The sequence below is a fragment of the Triturus cristatus genome, chromosome 5_1 (genome assembly GCF_964204655.1).
Source record: "Triturus cristatus chromosome 5_1, aTriCri1.1, whole genome shotgun sequence".
In the NCBI taxonomy this organism is placed as follows: Eukaryota; Metazoa; Chordata; class Amphibia; order Caudata; family Salamandridae; genus Triturus; species Triturus cristatus.
The window spans coordinates 160,173,242-160,199,151 of NC_140587.1; the positions used below are offsets into that span (position 1 = coordinate 160,173,242).

General features: G+C 45.4%; 1 protein-coding gene across 6 annotated transcripts in view; it reads right to left on the bottom strand.

Annotated features, from left to right (window-relative positions):
• Positions 1 to 25,910, bottom strand: part of LOC146830504 (ubiquitin carboxyl-terminal hydrolase CYLD-like) — a 493,223-nt gene that overhangs the window by 17,929 nt on the left and 449,384 nt on the right. The window lies entirely within an intron of this gene.

The window sequence follows — 25,910 nt, forward strand, 5'->3', positions numbered from 1 at the left end:
GCAGGTCAGCTTTTCTAGTGCTGCTCGACATGTCGGCCGCGTTCGACACGGTTGACCATGTGGTTCTCTTGGAGCGTCTCCAAAGTGTGGGAGTAACCAATCTAGCCCTAAGCTGGTTAACGTCCTATCTCAGTGGCAGACAGCAAGCTGTGGCTTTACCACCATTTCGATCAGCCACTCGACAGGTGAACCAGGGTGTTCCTCAAGGGTCGGCGATTAGCCCGATCCTGTTTAATCTATATCTTCGACCCCTTATAGAACTTATTAAGTCATTCGGCATATCAGTCATCAATTATGCCAATGACACTCAACTGATTTTTTCATTTGAGGGTAGTGAGTCGGTCTCGAAAGACACTTTTCATCACTGTATGTCGGCCACAGCCGAATGGCTGCGAGCTAACTCACTCCAGTTCAATGGGTCAAAAACGGAGGTCCTCCACTGTTCTCCTGACCGCCTTCCTCGTGCGCTACCTGACGACTTCTGGCCACCTTCTATTCCGGGTTCTGTGGAAGCAGCTAAATTGGCTCGTAACTTAGGAGTGGTGTTTGAACCTGACCTACAGCTGGATGTTTCAGTAAATAAGACCGCAGCGACCTGCATGGGCTTGCTCCGTGCCCTGCGCAAAATTTTGCCAATACTCCCCCCAGGTGTCAGAGCAGAGGTAGTGCGTAGTATCATACTCAGTAGGTTAGACTACTGAAACGCACTACTTCTAGGAGCCCCTAAAAAATTGATCCTTAAGCTGCAGAGGATCCAGAACATGGCTGCGAAACTGGCCTTGTCACGACCACGCTCTGCTTCTTCTTCTGCAGCTTTAGCTGATCTACATTGGCTGCCGGTACAGCAGAGGATCGCTTTTAAGGCGTCATGTCTTGTATTTAGAGCGTTGCATGGACTCGGACCAATTCCACTTCAGGGTCTGTTTTCATGGTATCAAGCTGTCCGACCTCTGAGATCTTCATCGGCGTTCCTGGTGCGTATTCCAAGGATCACTAGAGCAAGGATAGGTGGCCGTGCTTTTAGCTATACGGCCGCCACACTATGGAATTCCCTACCTCTGGCGCTGAGGGGCAGTCAAGATCTGCTCTCCTTCAAAAGGGATCTTAAGACCTATCTGTTCCCAAAAGCAATGTAAAACACTTCTTCCGATGGTTTAATAGGGTCTCAGCGCCAGGATACCCTTTGGGTGACAGCCGCGCTTAACAAGAAATAAATACAATACAATACAATACAATACAATACAAGTTGGGCTGCTTCTGCGAACAGTACAGAAAGATTATGTGTGAGGGTAACTGTGCATGGAAGATTAAGTGTGAGACTACATATGAAAGAGAAAGTGTGAGTATGTCACTGTGACAAAGTATGAGTTACACTTCCTGAGTGCATGTGAAAGATAAAGCATGCATGGTGTGTTATCTGAAACAGACAGTGCTTTTCTGCAGCACTAGCAGCAGCCTCAGAATCCTCTTGCCCTTGGCTGCTTTCTACATCTCAAACCCTTATCAATATCCGAAACCAGGATCCTTCCGGTTGACACTCCAGTAAAGTCCCATGGAGTGATAAGAGGACCATCCCATTCACGAGTGATCTTTAACCCCTACCTTCCCCTGTCCCAAACTTGAGCGAGTAAGACCTCTCCTACCACTCCTCTGCTTCACTAATAAGAACCACGAAAGTCATGCCTTACAAGCATACCAGACCGCCAACACCACTACAACATCAGCCTCCACAAAGACCAAACGCCTTTACCCAGCTTGCGTCAACCTTTAACATCAAGGAAAAAAAGACTAGGAGATACGGTCAAATAAACACGATTGAAGCCCAAATGGGATCTGTGGTGCAGCAGCAACCTTCACTTCTTCAAAGTGCTCTGTCATCCAACCACATACACGACCGACCCAGTAGCAAGAGTTACTATTAACCCATGCCTTGGCGATGTATGTCACTCTACCTCGGCCTGTACAAACATCAAAGCTCCCACTCCAGGAGCTCCAGAATGGCACAGCATGATGTAGAAAAAGACCAAAGCACTGGGGCTTTCTCAATACAACCCAAAAATAAAAACCAATGGCTCCTCAGCTATGTACAAATCACCTTCATGAGCCTAACGCACCCACAAAAGCACCAGAGGAAATCTCCAAAATACCACAACAGTAACATTCAACATATCTCTGGGTAATACTTGTGCTTCAGGGCTGATGTTCCTACGCCTGCAGGCAGCTTTGTGCAAGGAGGTTTTTGTGACAGTGCTGGAATAGAGAGGGCCCAGCTGGTTTCACAATCCTGACGGTCTCAACATATCATCCTGTTTGTGTCCCAGGAGTGTGTGACAACCTTCAGGACACAGCAGTGGCACCAGCGCTCATTCACCAAGTGTGTCACTGTAGCCAGCAGGGGGATGCAAATCCTGCTTTACTGGATATGCAATTTCTTTTGCCCAAGGTATTTCCTGTCTGGGAGCAGTTGGGGCTCATACCAAGCACAGCTGAAGTTGAAATCTTAGCCCACCAGGGGAACTCAGATGCAAGCAGCGTGCTACATGACAACTTGACTAAGATCCGAAATGTTTTTTTATTTTTATTTTCTTAAACTCTATGTATGTATGTAGGTTTATAAACATGCTCACTGAGAATGTCAGATATAACCCTCACGAGTATAGCACACTATAGAAACTCTGAATTTGTTGGTACCTAATGATAACGTGGGTTGAGTAGCACAAAACACTTATCAACCTTAGAATAAAAGATAAAGTTAAAGCTGGAAGATTTCTAGTGCATGCATTGCATGTCGCCTGAAGCTGTTTGAAGTGACCGCATGGCAAATATGTTACAATGAATGTACTTTGTGACCTGTATGTACCACAAAGATCTTTGCAACAACATCATTAACCCACTAAGCTATCTCCTTTTTGGGCACAGCATAGCATTTTTATGAAAAGAACCATCCATCGTGGTAAGGTTAACTTTTGAACCGCCTTTCCTTTCTTTGTACCGGCAAATCCAACGAAGAGCTGATCAGCCACCCAGTACTACTTAGCCTTACCAATGTAGAAGCACAAGGCCCACTGTGGAGCCAACGTTGTAGCCTTTCCTTCTTAGAGGGAAGTGGCAATGAGAAGAATGCGGAGAGTGTGATGGACTACCCCACATGGAAAACTAACACCGCTTTCAAGAAGAAATAATGCATTGGGCCCAAGTACCTGCTTGTCAGGGTAAAAGGCAATTTATGGAGGATGGTCTGGTAATGCCCCAAGCTCACTGACGCAACATGCAGAAGGGACTACATAAAGAAACGCAGCCTTAAGACTTACGAGCATCATGGAATAACTATGTATACGCATCCACTTGCTCTGATGAAAGATGAAAACCTCTCCTCTGGTTCTGGTCAGTCTCCATGTATGGAGGTGTAGACCGTGGAGGTTTGGATGAGTATTTTTCAATTATTTTAATAAAGCTTAATAAATATTTAAAATGTTAATGTAGTTTAATGTTATATATTTATTTTAAATGTAGAACAACAATAAAATACTACAGCACTATTAACTTCATTTTGAATTAAAGCTTTACTTAATTTCAATATAATACATTCATTTGTTATGCATTAATAGCTTAAAAATGATGTAAATTAAAAGTAATTTAATTATATTTTAATTAAAATAAATGTTACAATAATTTATAAATTCAAAAACGTTATATAAGTTTGTATTTAAATAATAAATAGGTTTCATTTTTAAATTTGCTTTAACATTAAATTATATTTATTTATATTTGTAACTATATTAAATAATTAAATGTAATTTAACATTATTTCCTAGTGGGTTTTATTTGATTTATTTTATTTTGTATTATTTAATGAGTTTTATATAGCGCTGGCAAGACCCAAGGGTAGCAGAGCAGTTTACAGTACTGTTAGGGCATTAACATTCAAGAAACATTCAATCACAATACAGTGCTCGTGGTGTTGAGAGTTGAATCAATATCAGTCTGACAGTAAAGAACATGTCCTGAGAGAGATGTGTAAATAGCGAGATAGCGTTCCCAGGGAGCGTTAGGGTTTATTTCACAGAGGGTTGAGGAGCTGATTTAGGAGGAATTCTTTTAGTTGTCTCTTGAAATCTCGTGAAGTAGGCGAAAGTTCTCATATGGACTGGGAAAGAGTTCTAGATTTTGGGTGCCTTGCCCGAGAAGGAACAAAAGAGGGCTTTTTGTTTATGTTTTCGGGTAGGATGAGAAGGAGTGTGTTGGAGCTTCTTGGATTCCTCGTTTGTCCTGCTTCGGTGGGTTTGGCTACAGGGTAGTCTGGTTTACCAGTCTGTAGAGCTTTGTGGTGGGATGAGCTGTTTTGAAGCAGCAGCGTGCTTTGATAGGTAGCCACTTCAGAATTTCAGTGAGGGGGAGATGTGATCATATCTCTTTGCTCCAGTAACTATCCTTGCCAATGCATTTAAAGTGTCTCTCAAGGGGGCTAAGTAAGCTTTCGGTGCACCTGTGAGAGTGGCATTACCGTAGTCTAGTCTGAATTGTACCAGTGCTTGTGTGGCGGTTTTTAGGTCATTTGGGAAGGGGTTGATTTTGTTTAGGAGTTTTAGGTAATGGAAGGCACATTTCGCTGTAGACTTTACGTGCGTTCTTATGCTTGAGTCCAGAGTGATTTCTAGAGATTTGGCAGAGTCCACAAAAGTCTGCTTGCAGTTTACAAGGTCTAGGTTATTTATGCATTCTTGATTCTGTGGTGATTGGTTGGGGTTGGACAAAACAAGAATTTCCGTCTTTTCTTGGTTGGGTTTGAGGGGGTGGTGCCAGTTTCGAACTTTTATGAGCGTGGCATTGAGTCTGCGAATGTCCTTTAAAGATGATATATCCAGGTAAAGCTGGGTGTCGTCCGCATAAAGGTGATGGGCAATGTTTTCTTGTCTAAGTATTGTGGTGAGGGGCTCCATGTAAATGTTAAAGAGTAGCGGTACTGAAGCAATCAGGTCCACGACAATAGGCAGTCGGTCTAACTGTAAGAGACTTATCATAGTCCTCCTATGAAGACATGTTAAACTACAAGTATGGCCTCACACCGGTCTACCCGCCACTAATGTTTGAGACACAGACTTATCATAGTCCTTCAGAAACCTTCGATTTTGAACATCGGCCATCTCCATCTTTACTATCTTTCAAGGTTAAAGATGTGAACCCCAGTCCTAAAGCTTTATTGACTGTATAATTTGCGATTAGGATCAATACGAAAGAGTGGCCCTTGACATAATTTTAATCTATCATTGAGGAAGTCACGTATGTGACGAAACACGTGTTGGCTGTTTTCGTGTTCTGTAACACGAACTGGACCACTATCTCACAATTGTAGAGACTTTAATGTTTGACTATATCTTTGAGTTTCAAGTGTTTCAGTCCCTACAAATTCAGTAATAAACGTTTGCAGTCATTTTTGATACATATGAAATAAAATTTGTGAATGTTTTTGATAAATGATATCTCTTGTGTTTCCTGTGTTAAAGGCAACCTTAGTCTCAATTAGTCTTGACTAAACAGTGTCATATATTTTAGTCCTAAACATTATGAGTGCCAGGGTATTCCCTGTGTTTGAAAATGTTGAAGAGAGTTGGTGAGAGGACTGAGCCTTGAGGTACCTCACAGGTGATGGCTAAAATATCAGATGTTGCGTTGTTTATTTTTATAAGTTGGGAGCAATTACGCAGTAATTAGGTGAACCACTGTAGAACTATGCCATCTGCTCTGATTCGTTGTTAAAGGGAATCCAAGAGTAGTGTATGGTCGACCGTGTTGAAGGCCGCTGAGACGTCTAGGAGGATGAGCATGCAGCATGTGTTAGTGTTTAGGGATTTATGTATGTAATCAGCTAAGTTCAGTATTGCTGTTTCTGTGCTGCAACCCTTTCTGAAGCCCGACTGGTGTGAATCTAGAAGGTTATTGGTTTTGATGTGTTGGTTGAGTTGGGAAAGAACATATTTCTTGAGAATTTAGGCTAGGAAGGGAAGGTTTGAAGTGAAGGTTTGGAAAGGTCCTGAAATTGTTGAGATCCTCAAGGTCAACGCCTGTTTTTTTTTTGTTTTTTAGTAGAGGGGTGATTTGTCCTTGTTTGAGGCAGTCGGGTATAGCCCTGTTAGTTAATGATCGGTTTATTGTCTTGGTCCATAGAGGGGTTAAGATGTGGGTGAAGCTTTTAGCCAGGTAGGCTTGGAGAGCACCGAAATGTGAGGAGGGTTTGGGACTTGAGTTCACATTGGAGATGTCTTCCTCTGTGAGTGGGATGAATGCCTTCCAGCTTTTGGGTGCTCTGGGGGGCCTTAGGTACTGGTTGGGATTCAGTTTTCCCTGGGATAGATGTCTCTGACTTATGGACCAGGGAGTGAGCTGGGGTTATATTAACCTCAGTTGTGGGTGGGACATTGTTGGTTGACGTCTACGTGCAGGAGTCGAGGGAGATTTTGATCTTCGTGATTTGGTCATCGCATAGTTTGGCAAAGTAGTTGCTGCATTCCTTAGAGACCTAGGGGGCATCTTTGGTTAGTTTTGAGGTTTGTTGATGTTTAAAAGCTCTCTGGGTCATTTTTTTGCTTTGTCTAGCGCATTGCAGATGGTGGTGTTTTTTTTTGGGGGGGGATGTGGATTTTGTACTTCCTGCGTTCTCTTCTGAGCTGATAGAGTTGGCAAGTGAAAGGGTTAGCTCTCCAGATTCTTTCGGCAGCTCTTACTTGTCTTCTTTCCAAGTTGAGGTCTTTGTTGAACCAGGATCTTGAGGGAGTGTATCTGATTCTTTTTAGTTTCAGGGAGGCTATCTGGCCCAGGGTTTCATCGTCGAGTTGTACAGAGTTGTGAGCTCACCTGTAAGGTGGGGGAATTGAGAATAATGTTTTTCTTTCAGGTGATTTACGGTGATCTGATTGAGCCTTGATCACCCAACTCCGGGCCATTGTCTCTCTTTGAACCGGTAATCGGACACACTGCGATTCCCTTTGTCTCGTCCCTATTATTGGTATGTACCCTTTTATTCAGCCAACCTTCACTGTTTGATTGTCCATTTCAGAACACCTACCGGACCGATGCAATTCCCTTGGTTGTCTCATTCTGGTTGTTCTTGTTGCATGCATCCCACTAGGTCAGTCATGTATCTTGATGTTGTGATCTGCTCACTTTGGGCTACTAATACATCACAGCCTCATGTGCTTAGACCCCTCACCTTCCCACCCCACTATCGGCACTTATCGGCATGTGTGCACCATTACTTTCACCGTTCATACTATGAAGCGATTTTATTCATCATATCATTTTCCTGCTTCTTCTCCTTTTTCTCTCCTTCTGTCTTTCAGTAGGCACCTCTCTCAGGCTATATTTCTGTAGGCCCGATGATGATCCCATAATTGTATTAGGGATCCAAACGCTGTCGACCTTAGCTTCTTGACACCCTTGTATTTGTGTATCTACTGTATGTTATGCAATGGCACTCTCCGTATGTTTGTGGCCTCATTTTTGATTGTGCCAGAACCGCATAGACTATGCTTGAGTTCTTAAAAATCGCTTTTCTTGATTACTGTCCCACCTCCTAGGTCTTCCCTCTATTCATGATGTAAATAAAAATAACTATTCCTAATAGGACTCCTTCAACACAGTCGTTATTCTATTATTGTGCTAATTATACCATTTGTTTATGTAGGGGACCATTTTTTCTGTGTAATTAAGGAAAGACAGGTAAAACCGTTCATGGCGCGGCCCACAGACTCCGACACCACTCCTGAGTCCGCTTGAGGTCACCATCTTTACACTTCTGGAGTAAATGGAAAAAGCATGAGAGAAATAATTCTTCTTCTAGTGGTAAATCACCCAGGTGCCATCAGATAGAGCAGGAGTTAGCTCCTTTTGCACGTTCTGAACCAGATCTATGGTGCATTCACCCCCATTGCAGCTCTGGGAACCAGTGGTCAAACCAGCCCAGTCAGAGCGGCCTGCAGCTCTATGCTGCCTTGCCCAGAGTTCCCAGTCCCAGTGTTGAATTTGGCTGTGTTTCTTAATGCCATGTTCATCATTTTCTCTAGGGAGGCAGCTCCCTCTTGGGCGCCATTAGCCCTTCCTGTTACCTTCAGCGCCATTCGCAGCCAACCTTTCAGTGCTGGTCAGGCTACTCTCTTCATGCCTGTCAAAAGGTATGTGGCGCCGCCCAAAGCGCAGATGCTCCTAATGGCCCCACCACAAGGCCACCAACTCCACCCCCAAACTTTCTTGCCTCTACCGGTTACTAAAGGGTCCTGGTCCAGAAGAGAGGCCCAAAGAGTGTTCTACAACATTTATGTATCCAATTGTAATCTGCTATGTCCTTATGTGATGGGAGAGGAGTTGGACCAGGGTCCTTTTCACCCATCTGTCAATTTTGCAGGCCTAACTTTGGCCAGTGGCCCCAATATCTTGGATGAAATTGAAATGGTGTCCTCCCCAGGCCCTCCTCCTCCTGAGATACTTCTTTCCACTTTGTGGTGTGGAAGATGGTGGAAGTTCTGAAGTTACCCCGGTCCTCAACTGAAATGTAGTCAAATGTGCTCTGGGAGGTTCTTACGCCTGCTGCGCCAACCTCCGAATCGTTGCTCTTTTTCAATGAGGCCTAACTGAGCCCAGTGGGTTCAGCATGGGAGAAGCTCACATCTGCTCTGGAAGTTAATGGACTGGTGACAAGACACTATCGCCTTGCTACTGGGGACCACCTCTTCTTGTCCACCCATTCCTCTCCAGCTTGGAAATTCAACCTTCCTGCATTTTGGACAGATTTGAGGAATTTTCCTATCCACTCTGTCGGACAGAGAGTCAAAACCCCTGGTGGCTTGTATGGTGTTGAAATCTGTGAATGCACCATGCTTTCTGGTCAGAAACATGCATGTCATGTGGGACATGGGCTACTCTGTTCACCATATCCCTGATGACCGCAAAGCCCATTTCTGAGAGGTCATTAGAGATGTATAGATGGTCAGGATGCTTTAGGGCATTTAATCAATTTGGGCCTTGATATCGCCGACTTAGTACCAGGTTATGGGCTCCTCAGTCGCTGTGCACATCTGGGTTTTCTTCAAACATGCTAGTTTCACTCATGGACCTTCTTTTGACAGTGCAGGTTTGTTCGGAGCCAGGGCTATATCAGGGTTGGAGAGATACAAAGCCAGCAGGGCTACTGCTAGGTATCTAGTAACAATAATTGCTTCAGAGGGATTACAGACAGTTTTGCCGCTTTCAGGGCTCTCAGAGAAGCTTCAGCCTTTGCCAGTGGCAGTAGCGTCAATGACCTTGGCAAACAATGCAGAGTAAAGGTAAGGGGTCAAGGGTTCCAACATACTGCGATCTCCTTTCCTTCCTCTTCCCCATCACCTATGGTGACTAACTCTAGTATGCTCTTACCGGAGAACCAGGAGCCTGAGGAAGCCTAATGTTCTCCTTTCAACTGATCTGGAAGGTTATCATTTTGGACCAAGGGGTTCTATATATAGTGGAAAAGGGGTATGCCCTAACCTTCCTACATGCTCCCTTCTTTGGGCTGGGATGCTATTAATGAGATTTCATTGTTCCCAAGAAGGGTGGTGGTCTGCTTGAAATCCTAGGCCTAGAACCTGAACCTTTTCCTTCGGAAGGAAAAGTTCAAGATGATGAACCTAGCTCAGGTCCTGCTGGTATTTGGAAGCGGGAGACTGGTTGGTGCCACTCGATTTGTAGGATGCATACTTTCATGTTCCGATCTTCCAGTCGCAAAGGATGTACCTGGGGTTTGTGGTAGGTTCCATCCATTACCGATTCACAGAACTCCCATTCAGATTGACATCAACACTTCGGTTCTTCAGGATTCTGTTTTCCAATACCTGGATGACTGGCGGATCAAAGGTGAGTCACTAGAAGCGGTGACGAGCCATCTGCAGTCGACAGCAGTTCTGCTGTACAGCCTGAGCTTTTCGCTCAACAAGCCTAAATCTCACCTGAAGCCTTCACAATGTCAAAAATCAGAAGGGGAAATGGGAGGGTGCTAGTGGTCAGTTAAATATCCTCACCAGAAGTAATTGCTTACAGTAAAATGTGACATTACATTATTTCGTTTTTTACATTGAGGAGAAAAAACCAAGAGGAAATGAATTCCCAATTCTTCTTGTTTTACAAATTTCGCAGGCAATATCATTTTCAGGATGCACTGACTTTCACTCAGCTAGGTGGCATGCTTCATCATCAGTTCATGCACCATGCAGGCAGGGGACCACTGCAATAGCCAACTGGCCCCTCTCAACAAGCATTAGAAATGCAATAGGTCTCGCATTTTTTAGAGTTACAGCTATTGGTGCTGTAAATGGCAATGTCTTTTACCATTGTGCTATGTTGTGGATGTATATGGTTTGAGTGGAATTGTTAGTTGTTTAACAGTGGCATGGAATGGTGCGAGTGTTTTTTTGTTTTGCATGTGAACTTTTACTTCCACCAAAACCAGTTGCAAAATCAATAATAAGAAATCAGCAGTTTTTTAAAAGAACGTGCTACGTCTCATATTTTTGACATGAATAAATAAGCACTGTAGAGATTAAGAACAAGTAATTTGTTCTACCCTTGTTCCTTTTTTGTTGTTGTACTCTATCCGCGGTGAGGAATGGAGTAAGGTGCTTTAACTCACAGGACTCACCATATAGCCTGTGAAGAAACCACTGGTGAGACACCATTTGGACGCATTAGGCGATTTTCTCAGAATCACAGAGTTTGGTGAAACATAAAAGTGAGGATTGAAGTTTAAGTCCTTGGGTTTTATAGCTAATCAGCCACGAGGAGTATCTCTGTGGCAGTGGACAGCTCACTCTGTCCCTCTATTCCGGAGTCGTGCTTGTGCACATGCTGCAAGAGGTCCTGAACCAGGAGTGCTTGTGTACACAGTGCTTGGCAGGGACCTGCTGGCAAGAAGCATTCCCTAGGCAAGGCACAGAACGTGGAAGGGCAGGAACCTAATAATGTCAAATAAACACTTACTTGATTGAAGCCACAAGGCATCAGTGGCCAGCTAAAGGGGGCAGTCTTCTGGAGTGGTGAAGTGTAGAACAAATTAACGCATGGTGAGATTGCTTGTAGACCAGTAGAAGGGCTGAGGTGGAGGACAAGGGAAGGCCACAGTGGGCAGAAAGGGGAGGTTGGGGTAGAGAAGAAGCGGGCAGACGAGATGGAGAGCTAGGGAAGTGAAAAGGCAGCGTCCAAAAGGAGGGCGAGGGTGGAGGGTAAGGCGAGAGATAAAATGTGGAGCCACATCAAAGACAGAAAGAGTGGCGAGGAAGGAGAGAAAAGTGGATGAAAAAAAGGGGAATGGAAGTGAAGGAGAGCATTTCTGGTGGCCGAGGCTTATTTGCAGTACTACTCCACCTGTCCCTTATACTCCAGCCGGTATTCCTGTGACAGGAGCCTGGCTTGGTAATTGTCCTTTGGCCCCTCCATCTCACCTTGAGCAATGCAGCAGGCCAACAATAAATGAAGGACAGAGCATCCCAACACCTTTTCTCACAGGACGTAACAGACTCACCCAGTCGCACCAGCTTCCCCGGCGCTTTGTGGAAAGTGATTTTAAACACTGGCTGGCCTTGGTTTTGAATCCGGGGTGGAAGCAGCTGCTGCACGTCAGGGGAATTCTGTAAACGTGCTACAGAATTGCTCATACACAATCATGCACTAACACGCCAGGCAACACTTTGCATGCAAGGATATGTATTTCTTTATTTTATGAGTAGTATTTCTAACAAACCTAGTGCTGAAGGGAAACCAAGCGCTTCATAAGCAGCAGTAAACTGTGATAATGTGATGAGGCAGGGACATGACAATCAGTAGGATTTGCACTGCACGGTATCTGATGACTGTTGGTCCATCTTTTTGTCTCAAAGGCATGAAAAGAACTGATGGAAACTGTTGCTGTTGCAGGCACTCAAGGGCACCGGAGCCAGCGCCCACTATCCGTTTTAAAGAGTTGAAGTTTTACTACCACATCTGAGTCTGATCCCTGGATAATTCAACAATTGAGTTAAAAATACAGGAATAAGTGTAATAAAGGTGACTGTATTTATTGTTTCACAGAACCAACTAGCCAAGGGCCTGAGGAGAACTCAAAAGCAATAAAAGGTTTGAAACGAGTCAACGGTTTCACTTGGGGACCAAATTCCCTATAGTAGGGGCGCTAGGTGGTACAAGACCAAGATGGCCGCACACCTGTGAGACTATGGCGGCTTGGCGGCATGATCCGGCAATTATCCTTGTTCCTACCACATAAACTCAGTCTGTGAAGCTGTTCGCCTGTTCCTCGGATTGTCCGATGGCTCTGTGGCGAAAATCGCGACTCTTGGATTCCTGCAGGTGCCTCCAGCCCGGACTTCAAGCTGCAAGGGACTGGTGTGGTGAAGTTCCTGGTAGCACACGCGGCTGCCGCTGGTAATTGAGCCCCGGGGATTCCGCGTGGTGGTGGGCCCCCCGGCTGGCGGCCTTCACCCTGCTGCGCTACTGGCCTGCCTGCTGCCGGGACTATTACCCCCAAGGACTCGAGCACAACAGTGAGCCTCCTCGTTGACTCCCGGACCGGGACAAGAAATGCGGTGAGGTGGCTGTTGCCTGGATCAGGAGGGCTGGCCCGGGGTGCGCGAAATTTCTGCTTTGCTACCGCTACGGCCGGCTCCGTTCTGCCGCCGCACCGATTGATCGGCCACTTATGGGCCTCAGACCTTCCCTTGCTACTTGGCGACCGATTTCTGTGTGCTGCCTGGGGGCTCTCAATCTGAAGTGTGTGACTTACGCCATTGCATGCGGGCGAGTTGCGTTGGTCCCTACATCAAGGAGCCTTGCGTGAGGTGCCACCATTTTGCACACCATCCTGGAGGCTCTCGCGGCCTAGGCGCTGATGATGTGCTGCACCTGAAACAACTCGTCAGCCATCCTGAGCTTCCACTTACCTGCGCCCTTCGACGAGACATACTTCTGAGTTAAGTCCTCTATCCAGGCCTGCGGCGCTGCTTGGAGCCACCACTCCTTCTTTGGGCTGCTTGCGGTATTGCTTGGACCCATTCTGAGACCTCCACTCCGCTCATCTGGAGGCTACTGCTGGCGGCGCACTCGGTGCTCTCTCATAGCTGCGCACTGCCGTTTGGATCTTACTTGACTGGTACGGTATTGCAGAGGGATCTGTGGGGCTATGCTACGCTGTCTGCACAACCATACGTAAGTACTGCTGCTCCAGAAGATCTCTGCGCAAGATCTTATGATCGAGGATATACTTCCTTCAATTTGGTCAGACCACTCCCTAATTAAATTCACGCTTTCCATGCCCAGTGAACTCAAGGAGGTTGCCAGTAAACACTCTGCCTCTGTTGGGCCAGCATGGAACAAAGCAGACTTACCATACTTTAATGCTCTGCTAGAATCCTCCTATCCTTCCATACAGGACCAGGTAGACCCGGCTGTGGACAGCTACACTGAATGGTTACAGGATGCAGCGAATGCTTCAGTTCCCCGAAGAACGCTCTTAGCCAATAGATCTACACCTTCCGCCCCCTGGTTCACCGACTGTCTTCGTCTTGAAAAACAGCACTGTCGTCGCTTAGAAAGACGATGGCGGTTAAACTATGATGAGCCACAGAAATTAGCATATAAGACTGTATTATCCAACTACAAAAAACTCCTCATATCCGAAAAAAAAAGATATTTTACCTCCCAGATCGAGTCTGCTGCTAACTCCTCTAAAGAATTGTTTGCAGTGATCAATAAGCTCTCGACACCTATCAATTCAGGCAGGAGAATCAATCAGGAATTCTGCAACAAGGTGGCCGAGGTTTTTAAATCTAAGGTTTTAGATATTTGTAATGCTTTTAAGGAAGTTACTGATCCCAGCCCAGTTTTATGCCTAAATAGCCCAAGCACCAACAAGCACCCACCATTTGTGTTCTCCGCAATTTCGATAGATATAGTGAGAGACCTTGTCCTTCAAGCCAAGTCCGGCTCACCATTAGACCCCTGCCCTCCAAGGGTCTATCAAGAATTGGTACATTCAGTGAGTCCTCCACTCACCGATATCTACAATCTTATGTTCTCCTCTGGTGCTTTTCCGACTAGCTGGAAGCAGACTTCCATTTTACCTTTATTAAAAAAAACCACTCTGGATGCGACTAACCCCTCCAATTACCGGCCCATTGCCAGACTGCCGCTGCCAGCAAAGATAGTGGACAAAATAATGAATAACCAATTGTCCCTATTTATCAATGACAATGGCCTCTTGGATCACACCCAATTTGGCTTCCGTAAGGATCATAGCACAGAATTGGCATTGATTAAAGCCTCCGAGGAGATCAGGGCAGTTATGGATGGCGGAGGTGCAGCAGCTCTGGTGCTCCTCGACCTCTCTGCGGCATTTGATACGGTGGATCATCGCCTTCTGCAGAGATGTTTGGAGAAGCTAGGATTGGGAGATTCAGCACGAGCACTTATAGCCTCCTTTCTAGCCGATCGAACCTCCACCGTATCCATGGACGGTTTTAATTCAGATTGTTACACACTTCCCTGCGGTGTCCCACAAGGGAGCTCTCTAAGCCCCACACTATTCAACATATATGTCTCTGAGCTAGCACCCCTTATTCGGGACTTTGGTTTCAGCCTGACCACCTATGCCGACGACACTCAGATTGTGGTGGCTGCTTCCAAATCCCAACAGTCTCCGGCTCCGCAGTTTCGGAGTTGCATGAGCGCAATTAATAAGTGGATGACAGCACATTGCCTGAGACTTAATTCCAGCAAAACAGAAGTCCTAATTTTCGGCAGCATTCAGCCCCCTTGGAATGAGCTGTGGTGGCCCGCCGAGTTGGGCTCCCCGCCCAACCCGGTGGCTAAGGCAAAGAACCTGGGCATGCTTATGGACACCAAACTCACTTTCCATCAACACACAAATGCGGTAGTATCGGCATCACACTTTCTTATCAAAAAAATCAGGAAAATCTTTCCTTACATCCCCAATCATACCAAGAGAACAGTAGTCTCCTGCCTTATCTCATCTAGGCTTGACTACTGCAACGGTCTTTTCCTGAATGCCCAGAAGCAACATCTGCACAAACTACAGATGATCCAGAATTCTGCAGCTCGCCTCATACTGGATATTCCTAGACATCACTCTGTTTCCAATGAAATCCGTTATCTTCACTGGCTTCCAATACCTCAGCGTATTGATTTTAAAGCCCTGTGTATTGTCTTTAAGGCTTTGCATGGTATCGGTCCATCATTCTTGCAGGATCATTTTTCTTGGTATTGTCCCACCAGACAGCTGCGATCCACTGGAGCTCGATTACTTGCTGTTCCCAGAATTTTCAAAGCCCACTGGGGTGGACGCAGCTTCTTTTATGGAGCGTCTAAATTGTGGAACACTCTTCCCTTCTACCTCAGAAATGCTAGCTCCCTGACGATTTTCAGGAAACAATTGAAAACTTGGCTTTTCCAGCATTAGGGGCAAAGTAGTCTTGCATCTCGGTTATGTTTAGCGCCAAGACACCCCCGGGTATACGTGCGCTCTATAAATTTCTGTAACATAACATAACATAACTTGCCCCCACTTGGAATACTACTGAGGGACACCAACACGTCGCGGGGATTTAATGTACTTTCTTGAGCTGTCGCCTCTGCCTCTCCTGACCCGGCGGTATTGGCGCACAAGGGGCACCTTTCCAACCACGCTTCTGCTGTATCCATACCTGCACGCCCGTTGCTGATGACTGACCTTTAACTGAAGGAGCCTGCTATTCTCCCTGGTCCATACTTGCCCCCTGCACAGGGAGTTTATTAGACCTGCCTCTAGGTCTCCTGATGTATACTACTACTGCACGCCCGTACTTTCACTGCACTGGGATATCTCCTATTCCAGGTGGTAGATGAGTGAACTGGTCGGCCTGGCTTCCTTCAACCTGTTCTCAGATAGCTCCTGGGTGGGGTGACACCCACTATTGCTCCTCCTCTCTGCAAACACCACACGCTATTCCCGCGCAGAATGGGGAAACCTGATGGCCGCCAGCCTAGACTCACCTACGACCCCAAAAAAAACGCTACGCGGTCTACCTCGGCTGATTCCAGACAGACCAGCACTGAACAGTCGCAGGCGCAATCGCCGACCCCAGATGATGCAGTTAAAACATTGATCTTAGCTATGCAACACAGTCTCAATAATCTTTCTGGGAAAATGGACACAAAGAACAGCCGGCCTAGATTTCTTGGTCCAGAAAGTTGATAAGCACGATGGACAGTTGAAGGAGGCTGAGCACCGTTTTTCAGAGAATGAGGATGCACCTCCCAGATGCAATAACAAGTGTCACAAATGGACAAGCTGCTAAAAGTCATCACGGCTAAGAACGAAGACCTGGAAGTCCGTAGCCGCCGGAATAATATCAGAGTCACAGACATAGCAAGAGCGCCAATACTGGCCGCATGGAAGACTTCATTGAGTGCCTCCTGACAGTTACCTTTGGAGCTGAAACCTTCTCGTTGCAACTGGTGGTGGAGCGTGCGCAGCGCTCCTTGGGTCCCCGGCCTCCCCCAGGCGGCACTCCACGACCCATTGTGGCCTGTCTCCTGAACTATCGAGCCTGAGATGCCGCACTAAAAAAAGCTTGAGAGCAGAAATTACTGCATTTTGAGGGCAATGAATTTACTAGCTACCTCAACTTTACTGTTGCGGTTCAGGAGGCGCGCCGCAAGTTCCTGTCTGTCAAGCAAAAACTGCGCAAAGCTCAAGTCGAATATGCCCTCATGTACCCGGCATGACTCCGGATCACTTACCAAGGCAAACACACTCTTTGCGCTAACCCGTAACAAGTGGAGGACTTTCTTAAGACTATCAAGAGAAGATCACCACAGCGAGACCATGCTTCCAGATCTCCTTCTCCTTCAATGATCTAACCTGGGCAATGGACGCTACCACTGTGTGACTCAGGTTTGATCCTACCCAATTTTCACATAGCCTGTTGCACTCTGCAAATGCACGGGTGGGACTCACACTGCCCGTTTCGGAGTCGATTCTCCTGCAGTTCGACGTTGACAGCTCAGTGCCTCATGGGTTATGTACGCTATATAAGGCTTAAGGTTCAATATTTTTGCATTTCGTAGGTTTGTCCTGGACTTTGCCAAGCACCCTTCCCTGTCTCTCTCCCCCTCTTCACCCCGAGCCACATGGGGACTGCTTTGCAGTTAGAGTTGGGAGACAGGAAGGTTTCATTGCCCACGGGGGATCCCCCAGTCTGCTTATCCCCTTTTTCTTTTCCCTGCTTTGTTGGACTTTAATGACTAAGACTGTAATGTCAAGATTTTTGTGGGCTCTGGGTGGGCAAACTAGTACCAGCACAATTGGGGTGCTGTTGTGGGTGGGGGTGGAGATGTTTTTGGGTGGACACTATAATGCGAGCACGTTTGGGATGCTGTTGGGGGGTGGTTCGGGACTGTTGCATATTCATTTTATGTATTTGAAACATCAGCGGATAGACATGCTAGCACACGTTGACCTATTCACACAATTACCATACACTGGGACATTACTTATAGCTCAACACTACCTTTAGAATGCCTATACATACTGAACAGCTACGAGTAAAATTGCTGACATGGAACGTCAGGGGCCTTGGCGACCCCCGAAAACGTAGACAAATACTGGCGTACCTTGATAGACATCACATACAAGTCGCAATGCTTCAAGAGACACACACTGACCCCCGCCGTCCTAATTGTTTCGGCAGCAAATGGGCCTCTGCCCAAGTGTTTTCTTCCTATTCTACATATTCAAGCGGCACACTAATTTTAGTCAAGAAAAACACGTCCTTCATACTAGGCGGCACATTTAGTGACCCTTCCGGTAGGAGCTGTATGCTCTGGGGTACGTTGGGCACACAATCAGTTACACTCGCTTGTTGGGCCCAATACGGATGACCCATATTATTTCACTACCCTATGGGGACAAATACTTAAGGTAGGATCCACTCACATTATAGAAGGAGGAGATTTTAATACCGCTCTGCACCCATCCAACCCTCTTCCCCATCATTACATCAACACTCAGGATACCCTTTCTCGGTTATTTCTAGATCATGGGCTCATAGGTGTATGGCGCCACGTCCATCCAGCTGACCGAGAGGGCACATTTTATATGGCAGGACACTCGTCCTGGTCGCGCCTGGATTACTGGGTTTGCTCCCGGGGAGTGGGTCCTTGGATTCTCTCGGCAGAGCATATGGCCACAATGTATTCAGACCATGCGCTGGTATGTATGGTGATTGCACCCCCTAATTTAATCGCCACCCCACGTAGTTGGAGACTCGTGCCAGAGGCACTATTGGACACAGTCTATCAGACAGAAATTGGTGAAGAGATTGCTGACTTGTTTGCCAGAAATAAGGGCTCGGTCGCACATGTGGGCACGATCTGGGAGGCCTTTAAGGTTACTATGTGTGGCACGTGCATGTCCAAAAGCTTCGGAGTCCTCAGAGTTATTCGAAGGAATTTACGACTTCTTGAAAGTGAGCTAAAGCAACTTGAACAAGATATGTGGAATGAGAAGTCAGGAGCCAGAGGGCTTCAATTCGGGAAAAACTCACGGCCCATACAGACATGGAGGAACGAGAGGTGAAATTCCGGGTCAAATACTTTATTGCCCGTCATTATGGGGAGGGCGAGAGACCCGGAAGGACACTAGCGACTGAAATTCGTCAGCCCCGCTTCTCTAACTATATTTTAGACGTGGTTGACGGAGATGGGGTGCGTCACAGGGATAGTCTCAAAATCTTACATACATTTACTGAATTCTATACGGATCTGTATAGCTCTCGTCATACTTCTCCCCCTGATCTCTCTCACTACCTTGAAGATGTTGCGCTGGGATGGCTGGGCGATCACCATCGGGAATTCTTGGCGGCACCATTTGAGGATGATTAGCTTTGTGAAGCTATCATGCAGATGCTATCATGCAGATGATATCAGGGAAGGCACCAGGGTCCAATTGGCTCCCCATAGATTTTTACAAAACTTATATTGAGCAACAACTTCCAGTGCTGAAAGAGGTCTACATAGAGGCCCAAGAAACTCAGATCCTTCCTTAGGCACTCATTACGTCGCTCCTGAAGCCAGGCAAACCCACGGACCACTGTGAGTCCTATCGACCCCTCTCTCTCATCAACACTGAGGCAAAAATTCTCGCCAAATTACTGGCCAATCGCCTGAGTCACCTGATGGAGAAACTGGTTCTGCCGGTCCAAGCCTGATTCATCCCTGGAAGGGCGACCCCCGGCAGGGATACCCGTTATCTCCTCTCCTATTCTCCCTCGCCATAGAGCCTCTGGCGGCCAAGCTCCGACAACACCACCAGGAAAAAGCCCTTCGCTGCTTTCTTTGCTCAATCCTCATTTCTCTGTATGCAGATGATTTTATCCTATATATCAAGGAACCACAACAGAACCTTAACCCGCTCCTTTGGGAGTTTGTCAGGTTCGGTCGCCTCTCCGGCATTCACATCAACTGGACAAAATCCCAAATCTTCCCATTAACTACCTCAGCTGCGCCATTTGACACAGATTTCCCGATTGAATGGTGCTCTACTGAAGTAAAATATCTGGGGATACACATCACTGCAGACCGCGAGGAACTGATGAGGCTAAATTACGGGCAAACGTTAGATCATATTACTGGCTGCATAACTAGGTGAATGCACTCCTCCTCACTATGGCGGGCCGTATCACCCTTATTAAAATGGTGGACCTCCCCAAATTTTTGTATCTATTCTTAAACATCCCATATGGTCCAGGACGGCATTTTTTCTCCTCTCTCCGAGCAGAGCTGATTAGATTAGTATGGGGTGGTAAACAACTGCGCATACAGCGGGACATGCTCATGCGACCATACTCCCAGGGGGGCTTTGATGTTCCTAATTTTGAATTGTATTACAGATGTGCCCAAGTACATTATGCTCACTACTGGTTCCACCCACCCAGATATACAACTTATGTTGCGACTGAACTTTGGATTGCAGACCCAATCCCGCTGGATGGGGTCAATTCAATTCAATTCAGCTTTATTCGGTACAAATTAATGACCATGAAAGCATACACAATCATGAATCAAAACATACAAAATACGAACAACTTATGGCAGACATGTTAATACATTTAAGACACTATAATTTAAAACAGTAATCATATTTACACAATTAAAATGACATTTGTACAGCTAAAAACACATGTTTTTCCTGGAATTGATGCATTTGTTTAAAAAAGTGGCAGTATAAAAACATACATCCGCAGATTGTAAATTAAAAATCAATTTCATTGCGTGCTCAACCGTACGTGTTCCATATTTCACAAACATGGGTTTAAGCAAAACAGTACGAAAATTAGAGTACAGCTTACAAAATAGTATAAAGTGCATTGTGCTCTGCTTGGAAATCCCGTCGCATCTACAAGGCCCTGATGGATGTTTTTTCATTGTCGGATGGGCCACCAGGTAGTGCACTATTCCAAATCTGAGTCTAGTTAGCACAAATTTATGCGTCGGTCTAGTGACAAGGGTTAGGTAAATAGGGAATCCATCCATAGATAAATATCTGTTATAAAACATAACAGTAGACAGAGTACCAGCGATAACAATTCTTTTCCTCTCAGCATGAGCTAGAAAGACCCTTTTTAACTCTACTTTGGGGATCAATAAAACAGCATTCGGATCAGTTACAATATTCAGGTTAAAAATATCTGAGAAACACACAATAATATATTTAATCCAGGGTATTGCTATAACTTTGTCTAATCGCAAACAATCCTGGATAATGGACCTAGTAAAGGACTTCTCCTCATTCAGCCAAATAGACCGCCAAATCATCAATGGTCTAAGTGACAGAAGGTCAAGTAGATAGTTCACAGATAATTCCCGATGGCTCAGCGCGTTAGAGGCCGATGAGGGTAGACATAAAAGTTTTTTAAGGAAGGAATTCTCTTCCAGCTGCAAATCGTGTGCGCAGCAATAACCCCAGATTCCTGCCCCATACAATGCAATTGTTACGCATCTTGCCTGATAAATTTTTATCATGTCCCTGGTCCTACGGTCCCCAATTTTCTGAGCAAATCTAAAAATTCCGTGGGCGTTTCTAGCAATTTTGTTGCGTATGTTATTAAATTCGTGGGTCCACTTTTTGTCACTAGAGAAAGTTATACCTAGATAACAAAAATTGTCCACTTGCTGTACTTTTGCGTTGTCAATAAAAAACCCTTTCGATGTCTGTTTTAATTTCTTTGGACCGGAGATCATGGTGTACGTTTTACTTTTGTTAATAACTAATTTTTTGTTGTCAATAAAGGAAGCAAAACTATCCATCAATCGTTGCAACCCTACTGGAGTTCTGGACAACAACACAGCATCATCGGCGTATAGTAACACCGGCACTGGTACACCATTGATCATGGGAGCATCTGCATTAACTTTCTTTAAAATAGCGTCAATTCCATTAATAAATAAAATAAATAAAAGAGGAGCTAAAACACAACCCTGCCTTATGCCTCGTTTAACGCTAAAGTATGGGGTACATTCTCCCCTCCTACCAAAACGTACACAAGTTTTTAATCTTTCATACATTCTGGCAAGAAAATAAATTATGCCCTCTGGCGCACCCAATTTCAACAAGGTTGACCACAAAATTGAGTGGTCAACCATGTCGAAAGCACTGCTTAAATCAGCGAAGCACAAATATATAAGGCCAGGTTTTGCATCACTATACTTCCCGATCAATAATTCTAAATTAATGCATTGATCGAGCGTACCCCTGCCTTTCCTAAAACCATATTGGCTATCTGCCAAAATACCATCCTGTTCTGCCCATTCTTCCAATCTTACCAGCATAATCCTGCTCATAACTTTAACGGAAGAATCCAGTAATGAGACAGGTCGGTAATTTTTTGCATCAGACCTGGATCCTTTTTTATAAATTGGTACGATAATAGACTCCTCCCAAGTCGGAGGTGGTTCTTTACATACCGCGGCATTAAAAACAACAGTCAACAAGGGGCCCCATACTTCCGGTGCTTCCTTGTACACATCACCTGGAACCCCATCCGGGCCTTGGGCCTTTCCTCCCTTACTTGCCCTAATCCCCCTTTCAACTTCTTCCACAGAGATTTCAAGTGGTAATATAGGCCAACTATATGGACCGGCATTAGTATTTTTACCTGAATCAAAGATGGTTGAGAAATGAGTAATCCATCCCTCACTGGAGACATTTGCTGTTAACTCAGGTGTATTTGTCTCCTTAAGGAATGGGGAGTTGACTGTTGCCCAAAATAACGTACCGTTAGAAAGTTCTGCCGCTTGGTTAAGAGAATCCCAGGCTTGGTGTTGAAGAACTATCTTCCTAGTTTTAATAGCATTTTTATACTCTAACCTTAATATTGTTACTGACTTCTTATCCCTAGGCTTTATTGCTAGTGCCTGCTTAAGGCTAGTCAAAGCAGCAGAACAGGTCTGGTCAAACCAAACAGGTCCAGGTTTTGAACAGCCCCTATTACCACCTGTAAACTTTGCGTTAATGGCAGCGTTGTCCATGGTCGCACTGCGTGAACCTTGCCCGTCCTCCATAAATTGCACAATTAAAGCATGGAATCACATTGCGGCCCGCCTACAGGCACCCTTTTTATACTCCCCACTACTCCCACTTACCTATCATCCGAAGATGCCATTACTGCAAGAAGGTGTGTTTAAAAGAGTCACAAATACATGTAAACTCCAATGTTGGGCCGACCTATACTTAAACGGCAAATTTCGTACTCTCCAAAAAATATACCCAGACCCCCCACCCTCCGCCATGTAGACTTTTCTGTATGTCCAATTGCATCATGGGTTTAAAGATTGTACTCCCGTGTACCCATTGGAACCCTCGTTGGTAGCCCCTCTGCACCACGTACTACGTACGACCACTGCTTCTCACCTGGTGTCTACACTTTATCATAGCCTCTATACCGACGCCGCGTATCCTCTTTGTGCAGCTAGGGATAAATGGTCGGTTGAACTCGGACAAGACATCATTGATTCACAATGAGCATTCTGTTGTAAACAAACTGAACAGGTCTCCTCCAGTAGTCGACTACCCATCACTCACTACAAATTCCTACATCGTAGTTATTACACCCCGGTTAAGTTACACAAATTTGGGTGATGTGACACAAACCGATGTGACAGATGTATGACAGAAGCTGCTGACTTCCTCCATCTAGCTTGGGGGTGTCTCACCGTTCACAACTATTGGCAGCAAGTTTTCACAGTGTTAGATCGCATGACTTCCATGTCCCTCTCGAGGTCTACTCTTTTGGCTTTACTCGGTTATACGGAGTAGATACCAGCAAAGTATTGTAAATTTGTTTCATTTAGCCGAGTATTGGCCAGACGGCGGGTGGCCTGTAGGTGGGGTCGAGGAAGGGCACCCAAGTTCAAGGACCAAACATGTACATACGCTGAGCTTCTCCCGGTCTCCTCACGTCCCCGAGATATCTGGGGCCCGCTTCAGTCACACTTCCTGGAGACATTACTCATGATTCCTGATGCCCACCCTAATTACTATGTATTAAGGCCTAAACACTACGTACTATGGTATATTGCTCCTGCGTATATTGCTTCTTTTTAACTACACACTGGTATATGGTGTTCCTAACATGTGACGTTCATGTAAGATGCTACTGATACAAAAAACTGTTGTAGACACTTGCTCTATGTACATTTATGGATTTGATGTTGCTGTGCTGCATGACACTTGCCCTAAACGGTCCTGATAATGCTGATTGTCTAACGCATCTGCTGTATTCTGTTTATGTGAAACACCAATAAAAATAAAATAAAAATAAAAAATCCCTATAGTAGGCAACCGGAAAAATGTGGAAGGCCTACTCAAATAGAGTTATGTATAACTCCCAAGGGACATTATAAGCCAAAGGTTCATTTTTCAATTAACATTAATAATTATAACCTTGGCATAATGTTGAATATCAGACTGTTTTTAAGAAAGATTACTTTTGAATATTGCGCTTAAATGTTTTTTGTATTATGATTTTTGTATATGTTGTGCTAAATCATGTTTGTAGGATGCAATAATTAGCCTTACATTCAAATGTAGTCTGAAAGATATGATAAAGTGCAGATGAAATATATTTGCTTAATAACCAAGAAATAATTGAAAATAAATACACGGGCCAAGGCAATTCAATTACTTGAACCTGAACTAAAGAGCAGACTGAATAATTTCAACTTGGGTAATTGTTAATATGTACATTATGTTGGCCTAACCCAGCTGTTTTATAGGGCCAAACCCCTTAGTGTGTTCTTTTAGAAAGTAAGCATTTTCTTACTTAACCATTCTGTGCCTCTACCAGTCTCTAGCATACACATCTGGGTTGGAGAACAGGCTGAGCTTCGTGAATTCAGTCTAGACAGTCACACACAAAGGGAGCTGAGGTGTGCCCTGCATGTCCTGATGGCCCATTACCAGGCTGAGGAGCTTTCCTGAGCTAGAGTGGAGGGAGGAGCTGATACTTGCACCTAAAAAGGGCTTTGCCTGTCCCCACACAGAGCTGCATACCCCCCTATAGCGTATCTGGAGCCAGGAAAGGCAGGTTGTTATGCACTACAAAGACCTTTCTTTGAAGTCTCCCTACTTAAAAAGGCTAAAATGGGTACAAGCACTGGACCCCTGAAACCATATACTCGGAACACTTCTGGACTGAGGACATTCTGCCAGGAAGAAGAGCTAGTGAGCTCCCAGGAGGGACTGCCACTTTGCTGTTTGCTTTGCTATGTGGGCCTGCTACTTGTGTCCTAGAAGAGAGAGGATTAGACTTTGCTCTCTACATCCTGCTTTCTAAAGTTTCTCCAAGGGCTTGAGTTGAGCTTGACTCCTGCTGAAAGTCTCATGGCCATCAAAGACTTCACCAGTAGCATCTGGGCTCATCTGCTGAGAGCCCTACTTGCCAAGTGGTGTCAACTCCAGTTCCTGAGTCCTTGGAAGTGAGTTTCAGTGCTACAAGAAGAAACCGATGCTGAGCGCCTTCTGAACCGGCACCTGTCTGCAACTTTGGCGCTGTGCCGCTGATTGCACCAAAGCCATAGTCCCCGCTTGATGCAACAACAGCGACTTACAATGCAGGCTCTGATGACACAACGCCCCCAAAGAACCACCACTGCAGGAGTCCAGAATACCAAGCAAAGACGTTCGTGACGCAATGCTCCGAGGCCCAGTGGTTCAACCTCGATGTCATGAAATTGAGGTCTCGCAACTTGACTTCTAAGTTCATCATTGATACTACACAGCAGTAAGGAACCAGGGTAGCGCTCCTGCAACTGACAGATCACCTCCGCTGCGCCTCCCATCGTCTCCAGGTGTTAGCGGCTCAACGACGGTGCACCGCCTCCAGTAACCAATGACTCACTTACTACAGTGACGCCTCACCTCCTTTGCGCAACCCACCGTCCACGATCACCAACGTGCCAACTACCCTTCCCAGCAGTAAGGAACCGACGCATCACCTGCTTTCACCTACACTCACCTCTCTTGCGACTTGCATCATCTTTGATTTTTGACACATCTAAGGTACTGTACTGGGGTCTGTTTAATTCCTGTATTCAGCCCATGTTCCTTCGTGATCCGACTGAATTTGTGGATTTGTATTGGTCAAGTGAGAGCCGATAGCCCGTTTGGAGCCATTGTTTTCTAAGAACTAAAACTTCATTTAATATTGAAAACTTCCTAACGTGATTTGTGTATGTCAGATGTTTGTAGTTTTGGTCTTGTTTTACTCAGATAAATATTGGTTATGTTACTAAACTAGTGTGGAGTACGTTTGCAGTGTTTTCACTGTGTTCCTGTATGTAGG